Consider the following 15,122-nt stretch of genomic DNA (forward strand, 5'->3'; position numbering starts at 1 on the left):
TGCTCAGAATTTAAAGGTGGTGTGCTGTGGGGATAACTGAGTGGCAGAGCATTAATCCAACCCAGGTGAAGCCCTTTGTTCAATCCTTAACACTACAAAACAAACAACAAGAAAAGGTGATTTGTTTGAATTGATGTGCTAATTTTGTGATCACATGATTTACATGGGTAAAAATTCATAAATTCCATCCATGTCTACCATATCTTTTAATCTTCCTACAAAATATTTAATAACTACCACAAAACTATTATGTCACATGAATTGATAGCCTAGAGATAAGACCCCATACTGTTTACATACTAATATAATTAGGAATGACATAAGATCAGTTTGTCTTGTCTCTTATTGAAATTATATTTGAAATATGCAGTTAATATATTTATAGATAATGTCTCCTTCAGTCTTAGAGAAAAAAATGTGCACACATGTATATGGGCTGTATCAGTCTTCAAATATAGATGCTGCATATATAGATATATAGATATATCTTCTTTGTAGAAAAGAAGACTGGGAGAGGCACAGAATCTATTCATAACTTGTCAATGTTAACAACAGTTCTTACCCCAGGTAAAGTCTGATAAAATTAAAGAACATAGATCTTTAACAAAAATAATTGACAGGTGAATTTCAAAAGCACCAATTTTCACCAGGTGTGTGTGTGTGTGTGTGTGTGTGTGTGTGTGTGTGTGTGTATTTCTAGAGAAGTTACTTGTGTGGCTTTATGTTAAATTACACAAAGTACTCTACATCCAAATCATCTATCCATATACAAACTGTCAACTGGGAGGGGTAAAGTATTGGTTTTATTTGACAATCATGGGACTTAGAACATTTCCACTTAGGACACAGTCTATTATTCCTAGGGCACTTTGGTGAGGGCTGAGGGGAAGGTCGAAATATGCTGAACTAAAACTCCTAGGAAAGATAGTTTGTATTCTTGGATGAGCTCCAGCAATAAAAAGCATTTTATCCTTTATACTTCATTCTAGCATTCTAAATCCTCAACAGCTATGGTATATATGCCTGAAAATTTGCATAATTTAATCTGAGGCTAGCTCTTCCTTTCTGGCTTTCTAAGGCTAGGAAGAAATCTGTAGATTTTCACTGCCAAGGCATTACTACAGAGCTCTGAGTGTCAAGCAGGGCATGTATCATGGTAAAACACAGGGACTATTTCTCTTCTCAAGCCCCATGGCCAGCTCCCAGTGAGGAAAGCACCAGAGTCAATGAGAGCTCTTTCACAGTTTCCAAATTCTAGAGCCCATAGGAAATATGATTGAAGAGAAATGTATTAAGCAGTCCTATTCCTTCTGCACAATGAAGCTGTGTGGTCAGAGAATGTCTAATGGTGTTACCCAGGAAATGTTGCAATGCTTAGGTGTCTAGGTAATGGAGAAGTTCACCTTTATGACCAGGCTCCTAACAGGAAGTGATCTTAACTGCAAAGAGCACTTAAAAACAACTTGTCCACCATATGGAGTGTTGATCACAGACCATTAAGGGAAAATATAGATGAGAAAATGGCAAAAGGGAAAATGCAGACAAAGAGTATTAAAGAGGGAGACAACATCAGCCTACATTATTATTATTATTATTATTATTATTATTATTATTATTATTATTTCTTCTTCTTCTTCTTCTTCTTCTTCTTCTTCTTCTTCTTCTTCTTCTTCTTCTTCGTCTTCTTCCTTCTTTTTTGGATTGACATCAGCATGTGCAGCATGTTTTTAAGAATATTTATGTTTAAGTATTTATAGTAAATCATATGCATGTATGCGTGTGTATATATATGTATATATATATATATATACTTTTCTGAGTGAGAGCTCAGTGACTTCAACAAATCTGTTTTGTTTGCTATCTTGATGAAATCTGCTTTGTTTGCTTTCTGGATTCTGTCTCATTTCTAACCACATTAAATGGGATAGATAATAATGGCTGTAACACTTACAGCGGTCTATGACTAATGAAGATTCCAGGGGTTAACATGGAGGCATTCATACCTTCTTCCGCCACAGCTTGATTTCATACTCATATCTTTGATATGAACTATTATATTGATCATAGAGCTAATCTGACCATGTATTTATTCATCATCTCATTTTGAATTTTAACCACCTTATATAACTTGGTTTTTAACTCTAAAATAAGATTTGTTCAAAAATGATTTAATATTCCTTTGGTGAATAATATGAAAGGCTTTAGAAATTGAATTAAATACTCCTGTTGTATCTTGTTGCTCTTTTCATTTCACATGAAACCACAGACTCAGATTTTTTTACTTTCAAATTTTTCTGTAATATTTGCTTAGATGGGCACTTGACCTTAAATGTATCAACTTGAATTTGTCTCTGTTGAACTTTACTTTGTCATGAAGGAACATTTTTTTTTTCACATAAATCTTATGGAGTAGAATGGGTTAGAAACTGAGTATTCAATATCTTGACCATAAGCAATGAACCATGATATTTTGGGGAATCCTAGGTGTTTAATTTACATATCTCCTCTGAGATGCTCTGAAGTATTCGAAGCAGATGTAAGAACTGAAGATACATGTAGGTCTGAAGACTTTGATTTATGAAGAGAAATCTTGAGTTTACTGCTCTATGCTTGAATTTTGAGGCTGCTAGGATGGATTTAGCCTAAAAACTCTGTGAGGGTAACTACAAAAACATAAGGACTTATACTGAGCAGCAAGAATGTTCAGGAACCTACAATCTGCCTTAAAACAAAATGGAAAGTTACTGAGGAGTTGGTGAGAAGTGTGATATCACAGGGTGCTTCACTCAAGGCAATGTTGAAACAGATGCTCTGAGACATTGTCCTCAAAATAGCAGCATAACACCATAGCTACAACTTATGAGCCCAGATGGACACATTTTATGATCCATTTTACAAAGAGTCATGCTCTAACTGCACTCTTTAATTGCTGACCAGGTCTGAAAGATATTTTCAGAGCTAATGATATCTAGTCATCTAGGTAAGAGATGGGACCTGGATTCAGTGAGAGGTTTCACTGGAAAGCTATCTCTGGAAGTGTAAACCATCTCCTATATCTAGTTTTTTTCCCATTCCTACATGCATCCTCTGGGGGAAAATGGTTTTCCTTTAGAGTCATCTTTACCTAAGGAAAAAGTAGATGTACCTAGACTTCTTTACTTTTATATTCTTCAGAAAGAAACAAGAATATGCTATAAATTCTGGGAATCAGGATCTTTGAATAAGCATGTAAGACGTTTGTTGGAATCTTAGATTCTTACCTAGTCATAGCCTTTGGTTAAAAGAATATGCTTAATTCCATAGATCTTTCTTCAACTCCCATAGAAATGCATGAATTTAATCTCAACTTCCTATAGAAAAAATGGCTAAATAATTTGCTTAAAAATTACACATGTTAACATTGGTGAACTGGAGTGGGAAACTGATTATGAATAAAACATTAAAAGAAAGCTGATGCACTTAAACATGACATGTGAAATAAAATCCTATTACTCAATTCATGTATAGAAAAAGTGTTTAGCATAATAAAGTGATATCAAAATGATTTTAACATGAAATAATATCTCATATAGACATTGTCATGGAAATATTGAACTTGCCAACACATGTAGCTAAATTTTCCCTCTGCTCTTATAAAATAGATTCTGTTCTCTCCCTCTGAATGTTAACATGTGTTCTCAATGCAGAGACAAGTCACTCCAAACAGAAGGTGTTCGGCTCTTTTTGGAATGATTCCCAGCATAGCATCCTCCATTGCAATCTTCCGCCATAGATGCATGAGCCAGTTCAATAGTGCAATAAACATTCTTCCCTTCCCCCACTTTAGTGGCCCAAATAGTAATTTGTCCAAGAAATTGCCTGCTGGTGCTATAATGTCAAATCCCACTACAACTGGCAGAAAGGTGTTTATTTCTACAGACAAATGAAAGAGCAGGGACACATCTATTAAGACTGAAGAACACTAAACCACTAATTGCTTAAAGTAATTTGGAAACATATTTTAGGAATCATAATACAAACAGGATCATTTCATAAAGAAATTATTAAGTAAATAGGAACAATTTGGATCATTTTTACCTGATCTCATTTCTGTTAGGCATTTAAATTTATATAGCATTACTCTCAGAGGCCAAGCAAGCCTGCTCTAAAGTAATAATAATTCCTTTTCTGAAGAATATACAGGTTACTTAAAATCAGAAAATAGAAGTTACAGCACTGAAGAATAAAATTATCCAGGAGAATTGCCCAGAATACTAATAACCTCAAAATGAATTCAAAATTGAATACTTTTTTTTACTTCACCCTGATTAAAAAACAAAATTATTCAATGACAAAGAAAAACAGATTCAGTTAAAATCACTCATTGTAACTATCTTCCATGTTCCCTTCTCTACATTCTTCCACCCATACTCAGGGTTATAACCCCAAATATATATCATATTATTTGACACAGAATATATTTGTGAGAATCATCTCCATTTTGTAGATATTTTCTATGCTGTATCTGGTTTAATTCTATTTTAATAGATTTGTTAATTTCTAACAATCTCAATATGCACTATATAAACTTTCACTTTTGCAAAGATTAAAACATGCAGAGGAAAGAATAATAAAAGACAGTACCTGTAGACAAAACTTTTTAGGATTTGTGTTGGAGGAATAAAATAGTTTAATATTGGATTTGGCTTTGGTTTTTGATTGTTTCTTAAATTCTCGATAGTGATATTCAAAAATATATTAATTGTATTTAGAGGTTGAGTTTTCAATTAAAATATGTAGAGATATTCAGTTGACTTTTGCTAAGGACTTGGCATACATTGCAGCATGAGACAAAGCCTCTTTTCAAGTTTTAAATCTCTAGGATAATAAACCAGTTTCACTGGAGACAGTGTATAAACTGCTGATGCCCTGATTAAAATGTGACATAAAATTTAACTTATCAGGTACTTCACGTTTATAGTGTTTACCTAGTATGTAGATTTTAAAAGTCCCTTAAGTATACTTGTGTTCATAACTCTGGAAACAATTTTTTCTTCAGTTATCAAGAAAGACTCTGATTAAAAAAATATCTACATCAGTGTTAAACATTCAAGTGTATTCGTGTGTGTGTGTGTGTGTGTGTGTGTGTGTGTTTTACTAAATACAGACAAAAGTGTTCTAAAGAAATGGTAACTCACAAGGGGATAAAAGAAAATATGGCATTTTTAATTGAAGCAATCAAAAGATCAAAAGGGTAGTTTTGCTCCAAAATTGGCGTGCATTAGAATTACCAGGAAAGCTTGCTAAAAGTTGAAATTCTTAGCTCCACTACCTAGAGATATTTCAGTATGTGTGAGATGGAACCCAGGGATGAGTTTTCTAATGAATACTTCACGAAATTATGATGCATTTAAATTCCTTGGTATCACACATCAAGTCTACATGGTAATTATTTACAGGGTTAATAATTATTGGAAAATATTTAAAAGTAGTTAGTGAAGCATAGTGCAGTTGGGAAGCTCTGGAGTCACTAGCAAATAAAGCCAGTCATCTTGTTTCCTGCTTCAGGAGGAAAGAGGAAGATACTAGAAAGGAATTTCCCAAAGACCTCCCGGAACACTTATCTACATAGTTGTACCCATGATCCTATATTTAGCAAAATTTATTACTGTGATCAAACAGCAGCCCTCAAGACCAATCACTCAATTTGACAAATATCTATCATGCTTTCTCACCTACTAAATATTCCAGAAATTCTTACCCTTCTATTATGAGAACATTTTACCTGTTTGTTCTCTATTATCAGTAATATGAAATATCCTCATATTTATCTCATTTTACTAAAAATAAAGACACAACTCCATTTCAATTATCCCCTCAATTACAATTCTAAATTTCTTTTTATAATGAATCCCTTATCTCTTATCAGTGTTTCTTTACTTTTGCATGTTTTGACCTCCCACCAATCAGTATTTCCCCCTTTCCAACAAAACTGCACATGAAAAGATCTCTGGTGACCCTGATGTTGCTAAAACCAAGAGTGGAATCTCAGTCTTTATCTCTCATGTCCTGGTAAAGGCATTTGACCTAGGTCATGCCAACACATTCAATACCCTGACTTGGCTTCTAGTGCATCACAGTCATTTCTTCTCAGGCACCTTTGCTTCTAATTTTTCTATCCTTTTCCTTCCACTCCCACCATTATCTGCCCTTATCTCTCTTGACAGTTATATTAGAAATTCTGTGAGTCGCCGTGACTTTACATACCATCTACATGCAGATAATTCTAAATACAACTCTCCAGCTGGGATCATCTCCCAAGAACTCCACACTCATACTTCCCAAATTCCTCTTGAGTGTTCAATAAGCAGCTCAAATTTAACATTTTCAGAAACAAATTCCTAATCATTTGAGATCCTCTCTCTTGATCTACGACTCCACAGCCTTTTCTACCCAGGAATGTGGCAATTCTGTAACTTCAAATTCTTCAAACAAGGATCTTGAAGTCATTCTTCTCCTTTTTTCACATCACATATCTGATTCATCTCTGAATCCTTTTGGTCCTACCTTTAAAATATATCCAGAGTATAACTTATTATCACCTCTAATGTAACATCCCAGTCTATTCCTTTCAGATCTTCCCCCTACAAGGTACACAGAGTGATTCTATATTACTGGGATTCAGATCATGTCACTTTTCTGTTCAAAAACCTAAAATCCCCTCTCTCTCAAGAGTAAAGACCAAATCCTTGGAGTTACCTTCAGGAGCAAAATTAAGTCAAGGAAATTCAAGTCAAGCTAGGTCAAATCAAGTGAAGACATACCAATCAATACAAGTTGAGACAATTCTAAACATGTCAAGTCAGGAACAAGACAGGAATTCTAGTTCTGAATGATCTCCCTACTCACCTTTTACTTCCTGACTTCATCCCTTCCAATATTATGTATGTCATTGGGCTCCAAACCCATTGTCTTTCATACTATTCCAAAAATCCCAAATCATAATCTTTGTTTCTGCTGTTTTATCTGAAATGCTTCTCCAGAATGCCCTGTGATTTGTTCATTTTTTTTTCCTTTTCATCTTTATATAAATATCACTCTTTCAGTCCACTTGTTTGTCCATCCTAGCTAACAACGGAAAGCCCTCACAATCTAGCCTCCATCTCTCAAGTTTGGGGCATTGAATTCATAACTAATAATAGGTTTAACTTATTTATCCTTCTTATTGCCCATCAGTTCCCCATTTCCCCCCAAATATAAGCTTCATGGATACAGAGATTTTTGTCTAAGTAACCACTGTACTCTAGAGAAACACCAGGCTCAGAGTAGATATTTGAGAAACAGCTCTTGAAAGATGAATGAATGGTGTTAACAGTACTGTCAAAACATAATTAACAAGATCACCCTGAATCTGGATACACTTTAATTACTATCAAAATGTGGACTGGGTCCCAATGATGAAGCAGCACTTGAAATGCAGTGTCACAGTGTGAGCCACTTCGTTCCTCCACCCTCGATCTGCTCCCTTTTTCCCCTGGGCTCTATGCAACCTTATCTAGTCCTTCTAAAGCAACCATTTAAATGTCTTGAGGGAATGCTGGTGAAGTACACATAAATTATCACTTGGAATACATATTAATCTTGTATGAGAAAATTCCATTACAGACTTCCTTCTTCTCCCACCCCTTACCTTAAAGAGTACCTTAACTAAAAATATATGCATCATAGAATGTGTTTGGGGTTTATCTGAACACAAGCATGCTACCACAAAATTATTTCTTTTAATCCTTCGTGAGGTGAAGGCGGTTAGGTTTGATGCAGCGATGAAGAAATACACAAGGAGGCAAATTTCCCCCAGAAACATGAACTCCAGTTGTAATCAGGTTTGTAAACCCTGTTCAAAAAGTATTAGGACTGGGCTTATATCTGTGTGCCCTCTCTACTGCACCGTTGTATTTCCAGGGTGTAGAAATTCTTGGTATGTTGTATGTTATTTCTCTCTCTCTCTCAGAAACAAATTAAATAAAACGATTAAACTGTACCTAGGCAATTTATTCTATTTGGCATTGCTTCTTAAGGGTTATTGAGATCAACATTAAACTCAAATAGAATAGAAAATTACAGAAACTAGAATAAATATAATGAGGAAAGTCAATTCTATTTGTTTGTTTATAAAAGGCCTTGTTATACAAGAGAAGTGTTAGATTAACTTTTATTTCTATAACTCTGAAACTCTTCAAATCAATCTAGAAATCACAGTAATTTTGACACTTAATTTGTTCCAGTCACTGCTAGACAATTTACATACATTATTTGTTGTAGAAAAGTCCTAGCACCTGGAAGTCTTTCTGATAATAGAACCCAAAGTACTTAGCAGAACTCTAGGCATTTCACATGCATTAAGCCCTATAGTCATAGAATAGTATCTTACTGAGAGGGATTTCAGAAACTTTAATTTTCTTCCTGAGAAACTATCAATCATTCTTCCCTGCTAAATGCAGTCAAGCTTTCCTCAAGTATTCCTTTTTTCTCCTATTTTCTAGTAGTTGGTCTTTTGGTGATAAAGTTCTAAACCAACATGGTTCATTCTCTGCATACAGTTATTTGTTTCTTCTGGGTACAGTGATTGGCTTAATGATAACATGCTAATCAAAGTCAGCAAGATACATTTCAACTTTTACTGAAGCTATACTGTAGCATATAAACCAGAAAATGTATCCCTGAGACCTGTTTGCAGTATTTAGGGACCATGAAGAGAGTAGTGTCCTCAAATCAAATAGACATGAAGAAATGAAATTTATATAGAGAAATTGAAGTTTTGGACAAAGCCTTGAAATTTTTTAACTGTTCTCTTATGTGACATGTTAAATCACTCCGTTTAAGCTGTTTGTGTGTGTGTGTGTTATGGGGATTGAACTCAGGGATACTTACTTGAGTACCTGCCCTATTTTGTATTTTATTTAGATACAGTTTTCACTGAGTTGCTTAGTGCCTTGCTTTTACTGAGGCTGACTTTGAACTAGCCATCCTCCTGCCTCAGCCTCCTGAGCTGCTGGGATTAAAGGCATGTGCCACCACACCTATCTTAAGCTGGTTTGAGTTGCGTTTTCCATCACATACAACAGTTTTCTAAATAGTACAGAACGCTTAGAATTTGCAACTTTAAGCACATCATTTATAAATATAATTTCATTCATAATGGTAGTATAAACTAGATTTAATTATTTAAAAATAACAAAATTCTATCAAAAGTTATTCAGTATTAGATAATTTGAGGGATCAAATTTGGATGCATATTCCTAAATTCAGTCAGTATTACACAGTACTACACATGTATCATAAATTCTTGTAAATATTTCTTAATTTCAAGCAACATTGAAGTACTAAGTAAATTATCTATAAGATACTGTTGAGGCTGGAAGAAAGAGACAAGGCATTGCCAGTGATGGAAGAGTCCAAAGTCCAGTAGTTCTGGGCACAGTGGTGAGAGAGGAAGGGATGGAGACAAGAGTGGAATCAACGATTGGTGCGGGAAGAGATGTGGGAAGAGGACATCTTGAAGAGCGCAAGCTTGAACATAAACAGAGAACTATGGATTTGAAAAATACTAGGGATAAAAGGACTATAGTAGAGAAGGAGGGAGAAAATCATCTTTAAATCATTCTATGGGATATACTTCAAGAGTGAGAAAGAAATTGTGGACAGTAGATGCTGGCTAGAGGTGTGTCTTCACTTTTGAGTTTTGGCAAATTTTTTGTTAGTCCATTTTTGGTTACTAATAACTTAATATCACATACTGGATAACTAATTAAAAAATACATTATTTTGGCTCACAGTTTCAGTCTAGGTTTGAAGGGTCACATTTGCTGATAGCCTTTCTGTAGGCAGAGTCCCAAGACAGTGCAGGTGTCACCTGGTGGTGAGAGATGAGAGTGCAGGAGAGACTTAGCCAAATTGGCTTTTATGTTAGTTAGACTCACTCTAGAGATAATCCATTAACCTATTAATAGCATGAAGGGATCAATGCATTCAGAAAATATGGCCATAATCACCTCTTAAAGATTTCACCTTCCCGCACATCTTAACATCTCATAATGGAGATTAAATTTCAACAAGTGTTTCAGAAAGTACAAATCATATTTAAACCACAGTAGTCTCTTTAAAGTTTTTTCTCTTCCTTCAACATAAGATCAATTTTAATTTTTATATTTCCAGGGTTACTCTATGTTTTTCTTCACTTGTCACTTTTGAATGGATGGAATTCTATAGAAGAGTAATAACAACACCAGAATTCATATTTTAATCAGTGCATTCCCGTTTATAAATGTTTTATATACACTGTTTCATGTAGCCACTGAGGAATGGGAATTATATTATATAGGAATATATGTATATTTATACATGCAGACATAGAAACACATATATGCATCTATATAAACAGATATACATATACACACATGTACACTCATACACACACACACACACATGTTATGGTACAGTTATGAGATGTCCCTCATATGTCATGTATGAAACAATGTGAGAACATTCAGTAGTGAAATGATTGGATTATGAGAGTGTACCCTAATCCACGGATATGGATTAACTGGATAGTAACTGTAAGCAGATAAGGTGTAGCTGGAAGAGGTAGGTCACTGCAGGCAGCCATTTGAAGTTTATATTTTGTCCCCTAGGGAATGAAGCTTCCTTGTTGCCATGAATTGAGCCGCTCTCCTCCATGATACCCTTCTACCACTATGTTCTGCCTCACCCTGTACCCAGAGCTATGGAGGTGGTAGACCATGGACTGAACCTCTAAAACTCTGAGCCAAAATAAACTTTTTTTCCTTCATGTTTCTCTTCTCAGATCTTTTGGTCACAGTAATGAAAAGCTGAGTAAAACAATACGTATGTGTATGGATGTGGATGTTTTTGTGTATATAAATTTACATATACATAAAGTTTATTTCTGTATTTGAAGAAACTTTCTGTTTCCTTCCAAGAAGCTTAACATTAATTGTCTGTTGTTTCTAAAATCAAAGGAAGATTTTGATTTTCCTGTTCATGACCTTGAGTCATTTTCTTATCTTGCTCATTCTTCTCTGATTTTGAGACTTATCAATTCTTTCTCTTTTAACAGAGTTATAGGTCACACAGCAAAGAAAGAAGGTAACTAATGTTTATTAAGTGCAAATTATGTGCTAGGCACTCTGCAAAGCCTTTTATATTCACATTTAATCCTCACAATTACCCTGTGTGGTGAGTATTATGATTCTCATTTTATGGATGAGGAAATCAAGACTCATAGAAGTTAAATAACTTGCCTGGGGCCATATAGCTGGTTGGTAGCAGAGCTGAATACAGGAGCTCATGTTCTCTCTACTATAACAAATTACATTTCTAAGGTAATGTAAGAAAAAATTGTGGATTTAGAATGGCTTTTGATTTTCCCTCATATTTTATTGTCAAAAATTGAAGTGGAAAATTTAACACAGTATCAAGTAGCACTGACCATCCAATCAACTATTTTATATGAGCCACAAATGCATAAAAAATTCAGTAGCTATGTCAAAATAGCAAGAAAATGCTTTTTTTTATTAATGATACATTATATCTCATCCGATACATAAGAAGTATCATTTCCACATATAATCAGTACAAAAATCTCAATGAGACGCTTCACATTCTTTTTTTTTTCATACCAAACTTTTGAAATCTAGTCTAGGTTTTATATTCACAGCTCATCTCAATTCAGACAACTCACATTTCAAGCATTCCATAGCCACACATGGCCATTGCTGTCCTATTGAATAGCACAGTTACATAGAAGCCTTAGTGGGCCGAATACTTTCTCATTTCCTTCCCTAGACAACAAGCCTTCATGGAGAGTTACGTATATTCAATGACTCATTCTCTTTTGCATTTATTTACTCATTGGAATGAGCCTGGTTTCAGGCACCAGTTCAGTTAGGACAGGCTGGCAAATGGAATCCTCCTTTCCTAATCTTTCAGGTTTTCTTTACTTAACCTCTCTAGTACTCATCTCTCCTTGGCTTCAAAACTCTTCTCCCTGGATGTCTGCTTCCCCTTCTACATCTGTAGATCCTCACTTTGATTCTGCTTGGGCTTATCTTCTCTTCTACACAAATATTAGTGCATACACTTCTTCATTCCCTCTCTCTTCTTTTTAGGATGGCTAACCTATATATTTATCTACACATTAAGGACACCTGCAACTAACCCCCTCATGACCTTTATCATGAAATCATATTTATATATTCCATGTCAAAATTTCCTCACAACACATTTAAAATACTCTCTGTAAAATGTCACATATACACACACATTCACAGACACACACTGCTTCCTTCCCATCACTACTTGGTTGAGGGAACTATTTTTTTTCCCTCAAATAGAAGTATGTAGGTGCTGGCCAAGTAGGTTATATTTTATTTGTCTAATTAAGTAAATTGAAAGAATTGAGAAAAGGAAGATATATATATATATATCTTCCTTTTGTGGAATTACATCTATCTCAGAGTAAAGTAATGTCTACCCTCTCAATTTCTATAATTCTGTCAGTATGATTGCTATCAGCAATGCTTTCATTTAAGGAATGAATAAATAACTGATCAAATTCTTACTCAGACACAATATATTAGTCAAAATGCAGAGCAAAGAAAACAAAAAATGCCAGAGTATTTATGGAGTCCATTGTACTATGTACTAATTTTCAGACTCCTTTAGTACAATGTGTGCTTTTGCAAAGGAAACAAAGACCATTTTTCACATAAAGTTGAAAGAATAATTAAGCAAATTTGCTATGGTTTTTCTTTCTCCAGTAAATTTTTCTTCCATGTTCATTACCACTTGCTGTTCCTCCCAATTCAAACATCCTGTTTATGGAGGACACTCTCAGTTTGTGAGTCATAGTAAAAGAGTTGTGTTACTGTCAGTCACTTTACCCCCTCTAACTGCATTATTAATAAATATATATTTTTATATATAAAGTTTCTGAGCTGTTGTTTGCATTCCTCTGGGATGTTTTGCCACTGTAATTAAGATTCACTCTAATTGAAGGGGTTTCCAAAGTAGATATGAAGTCATACTGTTATTACTCAGAGTCTTCAGTCAATTTCTGACATTTGAAGCTAAGTTCGGAATTACTATTCAAAATCTTCTTGATTTTTCTGCATTTGACCATCTACCTCCAGTTTATATCCAGATAAAATGGGATGATGTCACTATCTATTTTTCGCACATATCCGCGCTTATCCCTTGCCTAGAAGGAAAACATTATTAACACAGGAATGCTTATGTGAGTCAAATGAAGTTATACTTCAATAAACACCTTTTAATTTCCATGGTATGACTATATTTCAGACACTTGCTTTTCATACCAATTATCTTCCAATATCCATTTCTCCTTCTTCTTTGGTAACAGAATCCTAGCTAATATGCTCAGCTAGAAGCCACCCAGCCTCATCTTCATAGTTGACTACAGTCATGGAATTAAGTCTAGCCAATGATATAAAAGAAGAAACAAGTATTTGCCCATGGGAAATTTTCTTTAAAAAGGAGTGGCTGGCACAATCTTGAATGTTGGAACAATTGGTGGAATTAGAGTCATCACCTTGACCTTTGAATTTGGAAATCTCAAACTGAGAATGACAAAACAGAAAATATGAATTGCTATTAGAGCCTGGAATGCCTACTAATGAATTCCTTTTATCTGAGAGAGAAATAACCTTCTACTATAATTAAGTTGTTTTTTTTTTGTTTGTTTTTGTTTTTTTTTTGGCAAAGGAACTCAAATCTGTGCCGAACTAGATCATAAAACATGAAGTGTTTTCTGGAATCCAGAGGTGCTAACTATGTTTTAAGCAAATTGATATGATTGACCCACATTTGCCAGAAAGATTGACTATTAATGTTCCTAACAACTAAAATCTAGTTTCAAGTGTGATTTTTTATTATAATATTTGTTTGCTTACTTTACTGAGGACATGGCTACTTAATTATATTTTTAAGTGTATAAATTAACTAAATTAATTCATTTGTTTTCTTTTTTCTCTAGACTTCTGAGGAAATTTATAGGTAGTCTTAGACATTCCTAGTACAGACTATTACATCTTCTAAATGATTATAAGATCATAGTCTCATGGTCTCATGCATCCTTCTGGTAATTATTTAATAAATCTGTATCTCATATTATTTTAGGGAGTAAAAGATTGTTACTTCATAGTAACAATATTTCCCATATATACAAAAAAACATGAATTCAAATTAGATGCACATAAAATATAGACACCATTGCTTTATATTTAATAAAGCATAATCAAGTAATATTTGAAAAATAATTTTGAAATTAAAATAATAAAAAAGAAATATATTAAAAGCCCATGAAAATTTATTGTCATTTTCGAAATTATATTTTATTGTAGTATCAATAGTTCTTCAGTTCACCTGCCACAGGTCTAACATGATTTTTAAAAAGATGTTTTATACTGTGTTCAAATTTGTATATTCAATGGTTTATTTGATTGCTGGCTCATATTTGAGTATGTCTATAATAATGTATTTTCTAAATAATTGTGTGGCACTTAAATAAACAATGATTATTCTTTTATGTTAAGTCATAGCATAATAGATGGAGAAAAATGACTGTTTTAAAATAGTAGCAGTTTTTGCTCAAATATTTAGGAAGCTGATGGGTGATTTCTTTTATTTATTTTCTATTTTTTAAAACTCAAAATGTTACAGGGCAAGTATTGTGCTGTCATATGTTGAGGACACCTTAAAACAGGGTGGATTCAGGCAATGAGTTAGCACAGACCCAGGTCTTTTCAAAATTGAACAAAACCCACTAAAAAGGCTTTCAAAGTCCTTACAACAAAAGCTGCTTTGAAACATGCTGAGAAAAGGACTAAAATACCACACATATGACCTATTCAGAATCAGGTACTGTGGGCAGACTACCAACTGCTGTGGGTGTATTTTCCGGGTGTTATTATTGGATCTTGATCATTAGATGGGCATAAGTTGGATAATGATATGCATTACCATGTTCCTTTATATATTTGTATTACCTGTTCATTTATTTGCAATAAGTGAGATGTTCTACATTCATTTAAGCATTTAGTACC

At 34.1% G+C, this 15,122-nt stretch overlaps 1 protein-coding gene across 5 annotated transcripts in view; it reads right to left on the minus strand.

The window, feature by feature from the left end:
• Positions 1-15,122, minus strand: part of Magi2 (membrane associated guanylate kinase, WW and PDZ domain containing 2) — a 1,275,072-nt gene that overhangs the window by 1,137,666 nt on the left and 122,284 nt on the right. The gene's annotated exons all lie outside the window — the stretch shown is intronic.

Source organism: Marmota marmota, unplaced genomic scaffold, assembly GCF_001458135.2.
Source record: "Marmota marmota marmota unplaced genomic scaffold, marMar, whole genome shotgun sequence".
NCBI lineage: Eukaryota > Metazoa > Chordata > Mammalia > Rodentia > Sciuridae > Marmota > Marmota marmota.